The sequence below is a fragment of the Taudactylus pleione genome, unplaced genomic scaffold, assembly GCF_031769625.1.
Source record: "Taudactylus pleione unplaced genomic scaffold, aTauple2 ptg000203l, whole genome shotgun sequence".
Lineage (NCBI taxonomy): Eukaryota > Metazoa > Chordata > Amphibia > Anura > Myobatrachidae > Taudactylus > Taudactylus pleione.
The window spans coordinates 2,819,342-2,826,567 of NW_028284605.1; the positions used below are offsets into that span (position 1 = coordinate 2,819,342).

General features: G+C 44.7%; 1 pseudogene; it reads right to left on the reverse strand.

Annotated features, from left to right (window-relative positions):
• Nucleotides 1-402: 402 nt before the first annotated feature.
• On the reverse strand, nt 403-488 carry LOC148518037 (U2 spliceosomal RNA; annotated as a pseudogene).
• Nucleotides 489-7,226: the final 6,738 nt, after the last annotated feature.

The window sequence follows — 7,226 nt, forward strand, 5'->3', positions numbered from 1 at the left end:
CTACCTCTGCCACTCCTAATGTGCGAGGGGGTACCTCTGGCCCTTTAACTAAAAGGCTATGCACGAAAGGAATGAAATGAGGGACCAGTGTAAGTCCTCCTGGGTGACGGAGCAGTCAAAGGGAAGAAAGACGACTTCTCCCCTCTTGGGATATCCATCTGTCCAGTTCTGGGCACCTATGACCATAGACCCTCAACAGTATGATTCATACATGCAAGGCATGCTCTCTTGTTGGATTCTGCGTCCGCCTGCCAAGAGCACAAGCAGAGAATTCTGCTGCAAAAATAACAGAAGCGGACATACGAGCACTGACTAACATCTCAGGAAACCCTGGTCAGGAAAACTGCTGACTCACGGAGAGTTCTGCTAGTCGTAACTCTGCTCTGGAAGTCCAAGTTTTTTGTGGAGTGGACAGTGCAAGCTCTCAGATATTAAACTGATAAGAACAGAAACTACACTTGATCTTAGCCAAAAGGCCGAGATCCTGTTCCAAAAATCCATTTAATATATGGCCCCCAGATAGGGGGCGTATCAACTGGCCCGCCCAGCAAGTTACAGCATGTTTACTCAGGCGCTAACAAGCGTATGCCTAAGTTGGACTACCGCTGCAGTGTAAATGGATCGCAGTGTTGCTTCCAACTTGCGAGCAGAAAAGTCCTTAAATAACGTAGCACCCGGCACAGGGAGCATCGTTTCCCCCCCAAAAAGTAGAAACAAATGCATCTACTTGAGGTGGTGTTTCACACTGTTCTATCATAGATGATGGGAATGGATAGCCGGAGGGGAAACATTGTGGATTTTGAACCGCTTATCCAGTTGTTTCCATGCTACAGAAAACTGCTTGGTTATCAAAGAGGAGTTCCTGAACTGCAGGAACTACTTTCCTTCGGTAGATTAAGGATCTACCTGACCGCTAGAATTAAAAGGCTCCACCCCGAAAGGCAGATTCTAAAACCTGCGGCACGGAGCTGCGAGGGTTTCCTCATCCGTGGAGGACAGTTAGCACAGAACGCTTAGTGCAGACTTATGATAGGCAGTGGAGGACAATGTAGAAGTGGTACACAATCTGTACCAGTCCAGATATATGCCTCCTATTAGCTGTCAATTCTGACGTTACAGGCGCCATAACACCTGCCATGTCAGCGGCCCATGGAGAAGTAGGTGAGACAGTAACAGGGATCGTTACTAAACAAGCATCACATAGCGTGGTGCCAGTAGCATCTGTCTTAGTTAGGTTGTTGTTACATTTGGAACAAACAAACCTTCTCTGGTAAGCCTAAGTCCTGTCATTGGCATACACACACACAGCCACTCACACAGAATCAGATTCTATGCTTACACAGGGACAGAATACAGAGACAGATTACTAGTGGGAATCAGAGGAGGAGGCTCACACCACTGCCTCCCAATAATTCAGATTCCCTGCACTTTGTACACCCCAGTCACAGCCCCTTTTGGAAAGGACCCTGAATAAGGGATGTGCTCACTGTGTGGCTTCTGTACTCTCTTGTAATGAGAGATGCAGGCAGTGTTAGAAACGGCAGCCACGCTGTTGTAACAGCCGCTTGCCGCGTATAGAGAGCCCGCTCATTAGACTCCGCCCCCTTCCTCCTCCTGAGGCATGCAAAATGGCTGCTTAACGCTGGCCATATACTAACTTTCCCCTCTGACTGCCCCGCTGTGTAACAGCCGCTTGCTGCTCTACTAGCGGGGGAAGGGGAGCCTGTGTACCGCTGGCTGCAGCACCTGTCAGCCCCTCTACTGCCTGTGACGTTCTAACTAGCGGGCAGAGGGGAGACTTAATAGATAGAGAGCAGCGCTGTAGCGCTGCTCTAAACCAGCATCAGGAAGCAGGGCAGGGAGACAGGGGATGCGCAGCTGAGTGTGCTCACTGCGCTCCCTCAGAGGTCTTTTCTCTCGTTGCTCAGCACTTCTTTCTTCTTGTGACCTTGTCACTATGTAGAAGTGTGCTGTGGCGATAAGGAGCTGTCAGTTGCTTTTAGGATAAGCACTGTGCACTCCTTCCTGCTCTACTAGGAACAGGGCGCCAGGTACCCGGACCCCACCTTTAAAGAGGTGGCGAAGGGTACCTAATACAGTGTAAAAGATGTAATAAAAAAAATTTACCTATTAAAATAAAAAAATTTAATATATTGCTGGAGCACAGCCTGTAGTGACCAGCTCCTAGGGCACATTTTCTAAACTGAGGGCTGGTGGGGAATAGAGGGGGAGGAGCTTTACACTTCTTAATTATTTAAAGTGCCAGCTCCAGCTAACCACGCCTCTATACCCCAGCGTAAGCAACTCCAGTGTCCCCTAGTGGATGAAAGAGAAATTAAAAATAATTTTCTGTGTTTGTGAATTGTGTGCACTGTGGCAGCACGTGCATCAACAAAGGAGCAGTGCCAAGCGTGCGCCTGTGTCCCATAAGTCTGTTAAAGGGTGCTGTAACCCCCAAAGTGCACTCCACAAAAAATAAACAATTCTTTTTTTTCTGTTTGTGTGCGAAATGTATGCGCAGCAGCCGCACGTGCATCAACACAGCAGCAGCGCCAAGCGTGCGCCTGTGTCATAAGTCAAGGGCCAGTTTGGACATCTGGTCAAGACTGAAGGACGTGCCAACAATGTCAATTTCTGACATGTCTACTGTCACTGCATATGATACTGTTACCACTGACAGAATGGTGGAGGAATTATTTTCTGTATTTGTGAATTGTGTGCACTGTGGCTGCACGTGCATCAACAAAGGAGCAGCGCCAAGCATGTGCCTGTGTCATAAGTAAAGGGCCGGATGGCTTGTCCGTTAAAGGGTGCAGTAACCCCCAAAGTGCGCTCCACAAAAAATAAAAAAATATTTTTTTTCTGTCTTTGTGAATTGTGTGGGCTGTAGCTGCACCTGCATCCTCAAAGCAGCAGCGACAAGCATGCATCTGTTAAAGGGTGGTGTAACCCTCAAAGTGCGCTCCACAAAAAATAAAAAATTCTTATTTTTTTTCTGTCTTTGTGAATTGTGTGGGCTGTAGCCGCACCTGCATCCTCAAAGCAGCAGCGACAAGCGTGCGCCTGTCTGTTAAAGGATTACATCGGTGACAGCATCCAAGTAGGCATGTCAGACAGTCCGTACCTGTACTGGCAGGAAAAAGAGGCAATTTGGAGGCCCCTGTACAAACTGGCTCTATTTTACCTGAGTTGCCCCCCCTCCAGTGTGTACTCCGAAAGAGTGTTTAGTGCAGCCAGGAACCTTGTCAGCGAAAGGCGTAGGAGGTTGCTTCCACAAAATGTGGAGAAGATGATGTTCATAAAAATTAATTATCAACTCTTCCAGGGAGACCAGCCTCCAGAACGTACAGAGGGACCTGTGGTGGTGGATTCCAGCAGGGACGAATTAATATTCTGTGAGGATGAGGATGTACACAACACTGAAGAGGGTGAGGAATCGATGGATGAGGATGAGGACGACATCTTGCCTCCATAGAGCCAGTTTGTGCAGGACTGATTAATTGCCAGCTTGTTTTGTGGGGGACCAAACAAACCAATCATTTCAGCCACAGTGTGGCAGACCCTGGCGCTGAAATGATTGGTTTGTTAAAGTGTGTATGTCCTGTTTATACAACATAAGGGTGGGAGGGCCCAAGGACAATTCCATCTTGCACCTCTTTTTTTTCTTTGCATTATGTACTGTTTGGGGCCTAGTTTTTCAAACTGCCATCCTGTCTGCCACTGCAGTGTCACTCCTAGATGGGCCACGTGTTTGTGCTGCCCACTTGTGTCGCTTAGCATAGTCATCCAGCTACGTCGGTGCAACCTTTTGGACATAAAAACACTATTGTGAGGTGTGAGGTGTTCAGAATAGACTGGAAATGAGTGGAAATTAAGGTTATTGAGGTTAATAATAGCATAGGAGCAGAAAAACACACACATTCTGTGATTTTAGCTGTTTTTATGCTTTTTTTAAAAAAAATACAGATCCAAAACACAAAACCCAGAACCCAAAACACGGAAGGGTGGTTTTGGCAAAACCAATCCAGATCCAAAACACGAGGAAAGATCCAGATCCAAAACCAAAATACAAAACACGAAAAGTGGCTGGTGCACACCCCTAGTGTGTGTGTGTGTGTGTGTGTATATATATATATCAGGTGCATAAATATTGGGACATTGACAGAATTTTCATATTTCTGCCTCTATTCACCACCACAATGGCTTTGAAATGAAACAAACAAGATGTGCTTTAACTGCAGACTTTCAGATTTAATTTGAGGGTAATTACATACAAATCAGGTGAACGGTGTAGGAATTACAACGGTTTCCATATGTGTCTCCCACTTTTTAAGGGGCCAAAATTAATGGGACTATCAACTCAAAAGCTATTTCATGGACAGGTGAGGGCTATTCCCTCGTTATTGCATTATCAATTAAGCAGGTAAAAGGTCTGGAGTTGATTCTAGGTGTGACATTTGCATTTGGAATCAGTTGCTGTCGACTCAATATGAGATCCAAAGAGCTGTCACTATCAGTGAAGCAAGCCGTCATTAGGCTGAAAAATCAAAACAAACCCATCAGAGAGATAGTAAAAACATTAGGTGTGGCCAAATCAACTGTTTGGAACATTCTTAAAAAGAAAGAATGCACCGGACAGCTCAGCAACACCAAAAGACTCGAAAGACCATGGAAAACAACTGTGGTGGATGACAGAAGAATTATTTCCCTGGTGAAGAAAAACCCCTTCACAACAGTTGGCCAATTCAAGAACACTCTCCAGGAGGTAGGTGTATATGTGTCAAAGTCAACAATCAATAGAAGATTTCACAAGAGTGAATATAAAGGGTTCACCACAAGATGTAAACCATTGGTGAGCCACAAAAACAGGAAGACCAGATTAGAGTTTGCCAAACAACATCTAAAAAAGCCTTTACAGTTCTGGAACAACATCCTATGGACAGATGAGACAAAGATCAACTTGTACCAGAGCGATGGGAAGAGAAGAGTATGGAGAAGGAAAGGAACTGCTCATGATCCAAAACATACCACCTCATCACTGAAGCATGGTGGTGGTAGTGTCATGGCATGGGCATGTATGGCTGCCAATGGAACTGGTTCCCTTGTATTTATTGATGATGTGACTGCTGACAAAAGCAGCAGAATGAATTCTGAAGTGTTTCGGGCAATATTATATGCTCATATTCAGTCAAATGCTTCAGAACTCATTGGACGGTGCTTCACAGTGCAGATGAACAATGACCTGAAGCATACTGCAAAAGCAACCAAAGAGTTTTTTAAGGCTAAAAAGTGGAATGTTATGCAATGGCCAAGTCAATCCCCTGACCTGAATCCGATTGAGCATGCATTTCACTTGATGAAGACAAAACTGAAGGGAAAATGCCCCAAGAACAAGCAGGAACTGAAGACATTTGCAGTAGAGGCCTGGCAGAGCATCACCATTGATTAAACCCAGCATCTGGTGATGTCTATGCGTTCCAGACTTCAGGCTGTAATTGCCTGCAAAGGATTTGCAACAAAGTATTAAAAAGTAAAAGTTAGATTTAGGATTGTTTAGTTTGTCCCATTACTTTTGGCCCCTTAAAAAGTGGGAGGGACATATAGAAACCGTTGTAATTCCTGCACCGTTAACCTGATTTGGATGTAATTACCCTCAAATTAAATCTGAAAGTCTGCAGTTAAAGCACATCTTGTTTGTTTCATTTCAAAGCCGTCGTGGTGGTGAATAGAGGCCAAAATATGAAAATTCTGTCAAATGTCCCAATATTTATGCACCTGACTATATATATATATATATATATATATATATATATATAGCTATAGATAGATATATAGATGTGTCCACACTCACGTCTTAGGGTGTATCCTTGCTGGGGTAACCAACCCATAAATGGCCCATCAGGGTCATGTCCATAAAATAGAAAAAAATTGGGGTGCACTCACCAGCCTTCTTCAAAAAGCTTACTTTATTCAAATGGATCAATTGACAGCAAATAACAGGATCAACATTTGTGTCCTTTGTCAAGACAAAGGTCCAGACATAGGACCGAAATGTTGATCCTGTTATTTGCTGTCAATTGATCCATTTGAATAAAGTAAGCTTTTTGAAGAAGGCTGCTGAGTGCACCCCATTTTTTTTCTATTTTTCTTTTCTTTTTCTATATATAATATATGTGTGTGTGTGTGTGTGTGTATATATGTAATTAGTGATATAGTCGCGGTAGGGGGTCCCTCACCTGGGTAGATGGACACCTCCTTACACACAGCAGCCAGGAAACAGCACACCAGTCCAGGGTTTTCGTGCAAGCTGGTCCGAACCAGTTTTATTGTGCAATTTACACAACAAAATAAACAAAACATAAAAATAAATCCTAGCCCGTCTGTGCACTAACTAGACAGGGTATTCCCTCTCTTCAAGTGGCAGGGCCTACTGCCTTACCACAAATACAAACACAGCAATTTCAAATATCAGTGTCTCTGAACAAACCTCAGTGTCTGTTTCCTCCCAGGGTATGCGAGACACTGAACCCAAAACCTAACACAGCTTATCTGAGCCACTTCCAAGTGCAACTACTAATCAGCCTGCTCTCAGACTGAAAGGCCCAACACCTGGAATGGCCTGTGGATGGAGCCCTCCCTTCTCTTCTCACATACACACCCCTAGGACCCATTACCTGGTTTTTACCAAATGCCGACACTTCTGGTCTGTTTGGCATAACAGACTTTTCCTGGGGTTTTTAAAACACATATGATAGGAATCTGAGACACACATATATGCCATCCCAGACTTCTCCAGTGCTTCTATCACATATCCTCCCCCCTTTGTTTCGACCTGTGGGGCGGAACAACTGCAACCCCTAAACAATAAACAGGTGACAAAGCGTTTGCATTGGCCAGCTGGCTTCCGGGCCAATGCAGTCGACTGAAAACTGCAGTGCCAATAACCACCTTGTTATTCTCCCATTGCTCTCTTTGTTCTCTGACATCCTTTTCAAAGGGGCATGGTCAGTGATCAGCCTGAACTTCCTTCCCATCAAGTTGTACCTGAGAGTTTCTAATGCCCACTTTATGGCCAGCGCTTCTTTCTCGACCATAGCATAGTTTCTCTTATGTACATTCAACTTCCTGCTTAAGTAACAAATAGGGTGTTCTTCACCTTCTTTACTCTGGGACAGGATCGCTCCTATGCTTACATCTGATGCATCAGTTTGCAAAACAAACTCCCT